An 11290-nucleotide genomic window follows, 5' to 3' on the forward strand; every position below is an offset into this window, starting at 1 on the left:
TGCCTGACACCTTACAGTTACAGCCATTAAACGTCTAGGTGTAGCGTTACAAAGCGGTATGAAATGGAATTAGTATGTAGATTAGTAGAGAAAGCGACTGGCTAGACTTCTTTTTGTTGGGAGAATTTTCAGGAGGTGTAGTTCATCCATGAAGAAGACGGCTTATAGAACGCTAGTGCAACCCATTCGTGCGCAGTCACGTCCGATTAAAGGAGGACATCTAAGCAATTCAGAGGCGTGCTGCTAGATTTCTTGCTGGTAGGTTCGATCAGCACACAGTTATCGTGGACCCAAATGAGAATCTCTGGAGGGAAGAAGACGCTCTTTTAGCGAGGCACTATTGCGGAAATTTAGAGAACCTGCATTTGAGGCCGACTACAGAAAGATTCTACTGCTGCCAACATACAGTTTGCGTAAGGACGACGAGGAGACTATGCGAGAAATTAGGGCTCTGACGATAGCTTTTAGACAGTCGTTTTTCCGTCGCTCTGTTTGCTAGTGTAACAGGAAGGGAAATGACTGGTTGTGATACGTGGTATCCTCTGTTATGCACAGTACGGTGGGTTGCGGAGAATGTATGTAGACGTAGATGTGGACATGGATGAGGCGTGTTGAGTGGCCGCTATCGATCGGTAAGATCTGTAAAATTTCGATAAAAACGTCGATGAAAATCACGATTATTTGCGGTTAACTGAAATATTTGAACTCATGAAGAAGTTTAGGTGACATTTCCGTCATTACATCACATATGGTACCGTTTGATGCTAGAAGAGCATCTTACTTATTCCAGCCACTGGAAGCGTTGCTAAAGATTTTTGTGATAAATTTCTTGTTTTGATTAGTCATACTTTTCGAGACACGAGTAGAACTCATTTATTTGTTTCCGTAAGTAGTTAAAATGTTGCTGGCTGTTGAAGAACTGGTTAATACAGCGCTCTCTTCCACTTTCCGATTTGCTAGTTGGTTCTTTCATCGTCAGGAGAGATAGTAATAGTATCGGTATGGGAAGGAGATTCGGGAAAGCCTTCAACATTATAATGAAACTGAAATTATGCAATGACTGAAGGATTCAAAGACACATGATCTACTGTGTGAACGTCCCTGATATCATCTCTAGGTATTAGACTCACTTTGATGGGTGATATGCATATAGGTTCGTTCGTATTCTCATCTAAGGGGGAAAAATTGCAAAGTTGTGGAGATGTAATTACTGTCGAGATTTGAATTATTGGAACACTACATGCAAATGGGGTGTCTATGTCTTTCATTCGTATTCATCTACATGGCGGGCGAAAAATTTATTACAGCCTTTAAATGTATATACACATGCACACATCAAAAAAAGTTTTGCATCACCCCAGTTCCCAGGCACCGCCTATCAATCGGAGGGAGGCTGACAGCCGATCAGTTCCAGTCATTCCACCAGGAAGGAGGTACACGGCTCGTGTTGTCTGTAGTTCAGCCATGCCTAGACGATCAGTACCGCAGTTTGATCGCGTCCGCATTGCTACTTTGTGCCAGGAAGGGCTCTCAACAAGGGAAGTGTCCAGGCGTCTAGGACTGAACCAAAGCGATGTTGTTCGGACATGGAGGAGATTCAGAGAGACAGGAACTGTCGATGACATGTTTCGCTCAGGCCACCCAGGGCCTACTACTGCAGTGGATGACCGCTACCTACGGATTATGGGTCGGAGGAACCCTCACAGCAAAGCCACCATGTTCAGTAATGCTTTTCGTGCAGCCACAGGACTCAAGCTATGCGCAATAGGCTGCATGATAGGCAACTTCACTCCCGACGTCCAGACGGTACAGATGGGCTCAACAACATGCCGAATGGACCGATCAGGATATGCATCACGTTTTCACCGGTGTGTTTCGTATATGCCTTCAACCAGACAATCATCAGAGACGTGTTTGGGGGCAACCCGGTACGCTGAAAGACATACTGCCCACCGAGTGCAGCAAGGTTGAGGTTCCCTGCTGTTTTGGGGTGGCATTCTGTGGGGCCGACTTACGCCACTGGTGGTCATGGGAGGCGCCGTAATGGCTCTGCGATACGTGAATGCCATCCTCCGACCGACAGTGGAACGATATCGGCAGCATGTTGGCGAGGCATTCGTCTTTGTGGACGACAATTCGCACTCCCATGGGGATAATGACATCGCTCGACTAGAGTGGCCAGCGTGTTCTCCAGACATGAACCCTGTCGAACGTTCCCTGGGATAGACTGAAAAGAACTGTTTATGGACTACGTGATCCAGAAACCACCCTGAGGGATCTACGCCGAATCGCCGTTGAGGAGTGGGACGATCTGGACCAACAGTGCTTGATGAACTTGTGGATAGCATGCCACGACAAGTACAGGCATGCATCAATGCAAGAGGACGTGCTGATGGGTACTGGATGTACCGGTGTGTACAGCAGTGTAGACCATTACCTCTGAAGGTCACTCTGTATGGCGGTACAACATGAAATGTGTGTTTTTCGAGAGCAGTAAAAGAGGCAGAAATGATGTTTATGTTGATCTCTGTTCCAATTTTCTATACGGATTGCGGAACTCTCTGAAGCGTGGTGATGCAAAACTTTTTTTGATGTGTGTATTTAGTTACACTTACCTGGTAGCTCATCCAACAGAATGACGATCAAAATAATAATGAAAAAGCCTAGAAAACCTCTAATTTTATCACTTCCTGATCTCTCGATAGTGAGAAGTTCGATGGTAGGGCTGTGCGTAGTGGCTTCCCAGAGATGAAATCAAAAGTATTCTATGTACTGCCTTCGAATCAAGTGTGAACCACATCAGGCATAAGAGCAATATGTGGGACACTCACCCGACTCAGAAAGCACCGAACTATTGGAGAGTTGTATCAGTAAACACGGTCATCGATCTGTTGAGGGTATGTCAGTCTCAAATCACAGTAGCGAAAACAAAATAAGGTTGATTTCCGCTGTAAAATGTGTTAATTCAATATGTTAACGCCAATGATGCTGCCCAAACAAGAGAGAACGCTTAAATGAGATCCAAGAAATTTGATCCATTGCATGCCAGTCTAATGTGGAACAACACAAAATAACTAGCCTAAAAAATTTCTAAACATTCTGTAACTCGCATTCTGTAACCCGCTTCGATCTATATTCAACACTTCGATTACGTGATTTACGGTACCATTTATGTTATTTACTTTGCGTGTTTTTCCAGTCGATTGGCAGCACCCGTAGGAGTTTGTCTTTGCTTTCGCTTCAATCTCATTTCTCATTTAACACGAATATACGAGAAATAGCTAAAACCATACATTAACAAAAATGGGAAGTGCTATGCCATAAATACCTTGATCGGCCGCTACCAAACTGATAAACTATCATATCCATGCATGTGAGATAATATTGGTTAAAATTTCATCCTTGTTCGAGCTTATTTTCAATACAGAAAAAAAGTCAATTTTACTGACGAAGAACAGTGTGAGTATATGATGGATGTTGAGTGTGTCTAACGTTGCTGGAACTTTTCAGTAGCAGATAGCAATTTAGCATGACCAGAGAATATACTAATAATTCGACCTTTCTCAGACTCTGAAAGATGACATAAACTCTCAGAGGACATGTATAGCCTCAGAGTCTGAGAAAGGTCAAATTATTATTGGCATGAGGGACATAGGATCATCATACTGGCAATTGGCCGTAGATCAGCGACTGCAGCGCGGAGCATGAGGAAATGGGCTCAGTATAACAGTGTGGCAAAATACGTAGACATTGGTCTCTTCAAAAATATTACAGCACGGGAGCATCATAGAATTCTTCGTCTTTGGCTAATAGACAGACGGCAACAGCAGAAATCCAGAGCTTTGTAACGAAATATAGCTATTTTAGTTTCGTGACAGACTATATTTCCTGTCAAAACCAGTCACTCTAACACTATCAACAATGAATTCATTGAAAGTTTTGACCGTGTTTCCTAAAGGGAGCTAAAGTATGCAGATTAAGAAAAAAAGTAACGTATCGTTAGAGGGATGAAGAAACCTGCCTAGTAGCCCGGTTGATGGTATAAAAACTCCATATTTGTTGCCGCGTGTTCTCAGGAAGTTACGAGCACGAAGAAGGAACTAACGTCGCCCACGTTAAATAGCACTGCAAAATATCTCTGAGAAATAAATCGAATGTTCCATAACATGAAGAACCTCGTAACATACGTTAACATAAACTGCCCGAGAGAAAGCGAAACGTTGAGAAAGGGAGGAGGAACCGTTACTGAACTTCACGGCCTGGGGCGGTGCGTGGTAGTACTGCAGTGACCACAAAATCGATTTAAACTTACCTAGTATGTGCCCGTGCTCACTTAACAGTACGACGTTGTACCCCCATCTAGCTTAGATTCAAATACTGATTCGGTTGGGAAGGGTATCATAAAGCCATTGCTCATAACTGTTGTAATTGATCCCTCACATCTTCGATAGTATAACTGAGGTGGACTTCACGTCCAAGCTGTTACCACACTAGTTCTATCTGGGAGAGATAAAGAAAATGGCTCTGAGCACTACGGGACTTAACATCTGAGGTCATCTGTCCCCTAGACCTTAGAACTACTTAAACCTAACTAACCTAAGTACACCACACACATCCATGCCCGAGGCAGGATTCGAACCTGCGACCGTAGCAGACGCGCAGTTCCGGAATGAAGCGCCTAGAACATCTCGGCCACCGCGGCCGGCTCTGGGAGAGATCTGGGAACCTTTCTGGCCACGAAAGTACCACAACGTCACACAGACACTTCATAGTGACATATCGATGTGTGGACGAGCATTCTTTTATTGAAAAGTGGCACCGCGACACTGTTTAATGAGACACAAAGGAAGGAGGGACGGATTAAGAGTGAGGGCATTAGAGGCGCAACACTAGCTCGGATTGCGTGGTCGACCAGAACATTAACGGCAGGCATATCAGCTGCAAGTTCCCATTCAGTCAACCATCGAACATCTGTCACACCCGAATGCCCAACAAATCTGGATTTTGCAAGAATTGACCAGCAACTCAAATGAAGACCCACAGTGAGACCCCTATCAAACTTTATCAGGTGTGAATAACGCTATCTCACACGAGTTCTTGGCATCTCCCTCTCCTTTACAACGTTAAGACACCATCTGACGCTATTTACCTCCTTTATAGGCCCTGCCGAGACTGATAACAAAATGAACATGGACAACACTAACGCACTCTGAAGGCCATGCTATCTGTTACAGAGAACTGGAGCTCTAGCCAAGTACCTGCCCACTGGTAATTTGTACGAATAGTGCTTTATTTTCTTTGTGAGGCAATATACACTAATGTTCAGAAAAAAAACAGAATACCTTGAACTACTGGAGATAGGACGTTCACATTTATAAAAAAAAAAATGGTTCAAATGGCTCTGAGCACTATGGGACTTAGCAGCTACGGTCATCAGTCCCCTAGAACTTAGAACTACTTAAACCTAACGAACCTAAGGACATCACGCAACACCCAGTCATCACGAGGCAGAGAAAATCCCTGACCCCGGCGGGAATCGAAACCGGGAACCCGGGCGTGAGAAGCGAGAACGCTACCGCACGACCACGAGCTGCGGACTCATATTTATAAGATATGTACATTAGCATGTTCTGCAGAAACGATTATTATTTCAGTCACAACGGCTCAGCATATGCCCTGATAACTTCTTCCATGCGCGGTGGCATCGAAGTGTATAAGGCCCTAATGGCGTCCTGTAGTTTAGCAGGCCCTGCTGCATTCACCTTTTGCACCTGTCGTTTCACAATATCCTTACTTTTTCGATTGGCGATAAGTTTGCTGATTTGGCGAGCCAGGGAAAAAGGCTGACATCTTCTGAGACCAAGAAGGCACGCGTTCATGCAGTAACATGCGGTCGTGCATTGTCTTGCTGAAAAATGGCGTCTGGGGTTTTGCGCAGAAAGGGTATGGCTACGGATCGCCGAATGTCTTTCAGGTAGGTCACACTGGAGACGGTGCGCTGGACACGCACCAGTTGTGATTTGTGGTTGTACCAAATAGCACCCTACACTGTGAGGCCACAAGTTGGCGCTGTATGTTTTGCCCAAATGCGGTCACTGTGATGCCACTCGCCTCCTCGTGGCGAACCAAACGGCGCCCATCATTTTCAGACAAAGGAAACCTATATTCGTCCGAACACACTATCTGATGCCATTCCTGTCCCCAGTGATGTTGTTCCATACGCCATATTCGTCTTACAGGTTTCTGCACATTCGTCGAAGGTAGGCGAAGAAATGGACGACGAGCACGTAACCCACGCCGTAATAAACGGCGGCGGGCTGTCACCCCTGATAGTGCACATGTTCCACTGTTGCGCCAGAGCCGAGGATGACACAGATTTGTCACGCAATGCCGTTCGGGGGAGGTATCGATCTTCTTGGAGGGGGGGGGGGGGGTCGTGTTGCTACCTGACCCGTATCGTCGTGTTCTACGGCCTTCTGTGAACCATCTGCTCACATCCGTTACACAGCCGAAACACTTCGTCCCACACGAGCAGCAATTTCCCGAGTGGGAACATCAGATTCTCTCATGGCAATAATGCGCCCTCTTTCAGATTCACTGATTAGACGGTACGGTTCGCGCATATGTCTGGGAAGCATTCTGCATGCCTGTTCATGTCACACTGATCGATTAACTTTTGTTTGTAGCGACAATGAGAGCCGCTGGCATATTTTACCGGTAGGTGGTTTTGCTCCGCGATATCGAAGTTGGCCGGCCGCTGTGACAGGGCGGTTCTAGGCGCTTCAGTCTGGAACCGCCCGACCGTTACGGTGGTAGGTTAGAATCCTGCCTCGGTCATGGATGTGTGTGATGTCCTTAGGTTAGTTAGGTTTAAATAGTTCTAAGTTCTAGGGGACTGATGACCTCAGATGTTAAGTCCCATAGTGCTCAGAGCCATTTGAATCATCTGATATCGATGTTGACCTTGAATCCTCAGGCCGACGTGATTCAAACGCTAATCGTTTCTGTAGAACGGACTAACGTACATGTTCTGTAAATATAAACCATCTGCAGTCGTTCAAGGTGTTATGTTTTTTTCTGAGCATGAGTGTAAATGCAGAGTAAGCATCCGAACCAGCAACCATCTGAACATCATCCAGAAAGATGCCCCTCCAGTGTGCCCATTTCACTATCACTAGAAGGATCGTGTGTTCTGAACAGATCGGCACGTCCTCTCAACAGAAAACGTAAGAAGAGTGAGTCCATTCGATAGTGAACCCCTGTCCGGCGACCTCGTGGCGTCGCGAATTGCTTCTGCCGCCGAGCCTTGCTGCGGGCTGCCTCAAGTCAGAGCCCAGATGACTTGTGAGACTTCTCATGCGGACAGTTGGATGACTGCTGAATCTCTGAAACAGACGTGTGTATTTCGGAGCTTCCATCAATATGTAGCACAGAATGACTCTTACGCCAGACGATGTTCAATGCGTAGTTGTTAATAACAGGAAACGTGTGAAGTTTGTACATTTTCATCTCTCATGGAAATAATGTGAAAGTTTAGATACCGAAAGAGATCACTCTAAATACAAAATGAAAAACAATTGTGACTTAACGTATTTTGATATAAAATTACGTTAAGTGACTGGAAAGGATGAAGTTCAAGAGACTTGTCAGGAAGAATCAATCCGCAAAGAAATGGAATACGGAATTATTAGGCGATAAAGAGAGGCTACAAGTTCTCTGGGGCTATTGATTCTCCGATAAGTAATAGCTCAGAAGCAGTTCAGCTGTACAGGAAGCGACATCGCCAAAAAAATGCAGTCGCAGAAGTCATAAATAAAAACGTAGATACGAGGAAGGTAAGTGTGAAGAAACCATGGGTAACAGAAGAAATACTTCGGTTGATAGACGAAAGAAGAAAGTACAAAAATATGCAAGGAAATTCAGGAATACAGAAATACAAGTCACTTAGGAATTAAATAAGTAGGAAGTGCAGGAAGGCTAAAGCAATCTGGCTAAATGAAAAATGTAAAACTATCGAAAAAGAAATGATTGTCGAAAGGACTGACTCATTACACAGAAAAGCAAAATGAACTTCCGGTGCAACTAAAAGCAAAGGTGGTAACGTTAAGAGTATTACGGGAATTCTACTGTTAAATGCAAAGGAGAGAGCGCATACGAGGGAAAACTACACAGGAGCTCTCTAAGAGGAGGAGCACTTGTCTGATAATGTGACAGAATAAGAAACTGCAATCGACAAGGGAGAGATGGTGCGCCCGATGTTAGAATCAGGGTTTTAAAAGAGCTTTAGCCGACTAAATCCAAATATGGTGGAAGGAATAGGAAGCATCTCCCAAATCGTTGGGGGATGTGGCAGTGCAACGACTTTTCACGTTTGTGTGCAAAATGTATGAGGTTGGCGATATACCATCAGACTACCGGGAAAACATTACCCACACAATTCTGAAGATTGCAAGAGTCGACTAATGCAAGAATTATCACTCAGTCAACTTAGCAGGTCATACTGGTAAGAATAAAATACAGAAGAATGGAAAAGAAAATTGAGAAGCTGTTAGATAATGATCAGTTTGAGTTTAGGAAAGGTAAAAGCACCAGAGAGAGAGTTCTGACGTTGCGGTTGATAATGGAAGCAAGACTGAAGAAAGACCAAGATGTCCATAAGTGTTCTTGACCTGAAAAAAGCGTTCGACAATGAGAAAGGGTGTAAGATCTTAAAATTCTGAGAATAATAGAGGTAAGCTATAGGGAAATATGGCTAATACACAATACGTAAAAGAATCAAGGAAGAACAATAAGACTGGAAGACCAAGAGCGAGGTGTGCTGTCCATCCTATACATCGAAGAAGCAACGACGGAAATACAAGGAAGATTCAAGAGTGAGATTAAAATTCAAGGCGAAAGGATATCCTCGGTGAAAGTGAAGAATAAGTGAAGGATCTGTTGAATGGAATGAAGTGTCAAATGAGCACAAAACATGGATTAACAGCAAATCGAAGAAAGACGAAATTAATGAGGAGTAAGAGAAATACAAACAGTGAGAAACTTAACACTACGATTGGTGATGACGAAGTAGGTAAAGTTACGGACTTCTGCTACCTAGGCAGCAAAATAACCCATGACGGACGGAGCAAGGAGAACATAAAGAGTAGATTAGCTCTGGGAAAACAGGGCATTCCTGACCAAGAAAAGTCTTCTAGTATCAAACATAGGCCTTAATTTAAGGAAGAAACTTCTGTGAATATACGTTTCTAGCACGGTATTGTATGGTAGTGTAATGTGGACTGCGAAAAAACCGGAAAAGAAGAGAATCGAAGCACTTGAGATGTGATGCTACAGAAAAATATTGAAACTTAGATAAGGAATGAGGAGGCACTCCGTGGAATGGGTTAGGAAAGGAATATATGGAAACACTGAAAAAAAGAAGGGAGATAGTTTTAGAACAGCTGTTAAGACGACAAGGAACAACTTTCATGGAACTAGAGGGAGCTGTAGAGGATAAGAACTGTATAGTGAGGTTGATACTGGAAAACATCCAGCAAATAATTGAGAACGTACGTTGTAATTGCTGTCTGAGGCGAAAAGGTTTTCACAGGAGAGGAATTAGTGTCGGGCCACATTAAACCAGTCAGAAGACTGATGACTCACAAAACAAAAAATTGTCTGGAACTGAAATTTCAAGACTTTGTAAAACATGATTACTGGGGGTAACGATCCGTACACGAACTTCCAGGTCAGTTATTGTTAAAGTACATTTATTATAAAAATTTGTATCCCAAAATCCTTTGAAACAGAAATGCATATAAAAAATGGAACTGAAATTTGGATGAGGGATTCTTTCTGATAGTTTGAAGTTTTTAGCTCAATTTGAGCCTTTGTTACCAATGGTCGGCGGTGAGACGTGAGATAACAGTGTGGCGGGTAACGCATTATCTGTGCGGAGCTTTGTTTTGTTTTGCTAAGCGATATGAAGTCTAATGTTAAATCTAATTAGTTTCCTTGATTTTGGCCTTCTATACTGGTATTGGGATTTTCTTTCCAGCTATATAGGCCTAGTAATGTTTTCTATTGTACTTACAGATGGTTCACGCTAATTTTGTGATTTTGTTTACGTCTTTGATACGAACCGTTGGATAGAGTTTTTCTGGTGGTTTTCGTTTTTATGATTTAGTATTTCATAATTCTTTGATTTTTTTTTTATTTTTTAGCTTGTTCCTGCCCATACGCCAAATTCTTCGCGGATATATAATTAGGTCCAGTATTTGCTATAAATAATTATAACGATTCTTTAATTTACTTTTATGTTCGCGCCATGGGAACGTGCAACGGTAGCCATTTTGAAATCGTGTTATAGTTGCATTTAGGGGCTTGTGTTACGTCATCGGCCAATGTTCAAATGGCTCGGAGCATTATGGGACTTACCTTCTGAGGTCATCAGTCCCCTAGAACTTAGAACAAAAAAAAAGTTACTCATCTCTTCACAGACACTCTTTTACCTCTGTTGTTGTTGTTGTTGTGGTCTTCGGTCCTGAGACTGGTTTGATGCAGCTCTCCATGCTACTCTATCCTGTGCAATCTTCTTAAACTTCCAGTACCTACTGCAGCCTACATCCTTCTGAATCTGCTTAGTGTATTCATCTCTTGGCCTCGCTCTACGATTTTTACCCTCCACGCTGCCCTCCAGTACTAAATTGGTAATCCCTTGATGCCTCAGAACATGTCCTACCAACCGAACCCTTCTTCTAGTCAAGTTGTGCCACAAACTCCCCTTCTCCTCAATTCTGTTCAATACCTCATCATTAGTTATGTGGTCTATCGATTTAATCTTCAACATTCTTCTGTAGCACCACATTTCGAAAGCTTCTATTCTCTTCTTGTCTAAACCATTCATCGTCCATTTTCATTTCCATACATGGCTACACTCCATACAAATACTTTCAGAAACGACTTCCTGACACTTAAATCAATACTCGATGTAAACAAATTACTCTTCTTCAGAAGCGCTTTCCTTGCCATTGCTAGTCTACGTTTTGTATCCTCTCTACTTCGACCGTCATCAGTTATTTTGCTCCCCAAATAGCAACACTCCTTTACTACTTTAAGTGTCTCATTTCCTAATCTAATTCCCTCAGCATCACCCGACTTAATTCGATTACATTCCATTATCCTCGTTTTGCTTTTGTTGATGTTCATCTTATACCCTCCTTTCAAGACACTGTCCATTCCGTTCAACTGCTCTTCCAAGTCCTTTGCTGTCTCTGACAGAATTAGAATGTCATCGGCGAACCTCAAAGTT

Source organism: Schistocerca americana, chromosome 4, assembly GCF_021461395.2.
Source record: "Schistocerca americana isolate TAMUIC-IGC-003095 chromosome 4, iqSchAmer2.1, whole genome shotgun sequence".
NCBI lineage: Eukaryota > Metazoa > Arthropoda > Insecta > Orthoptera > Acrididae > Schistocerca > Schistocerca americana.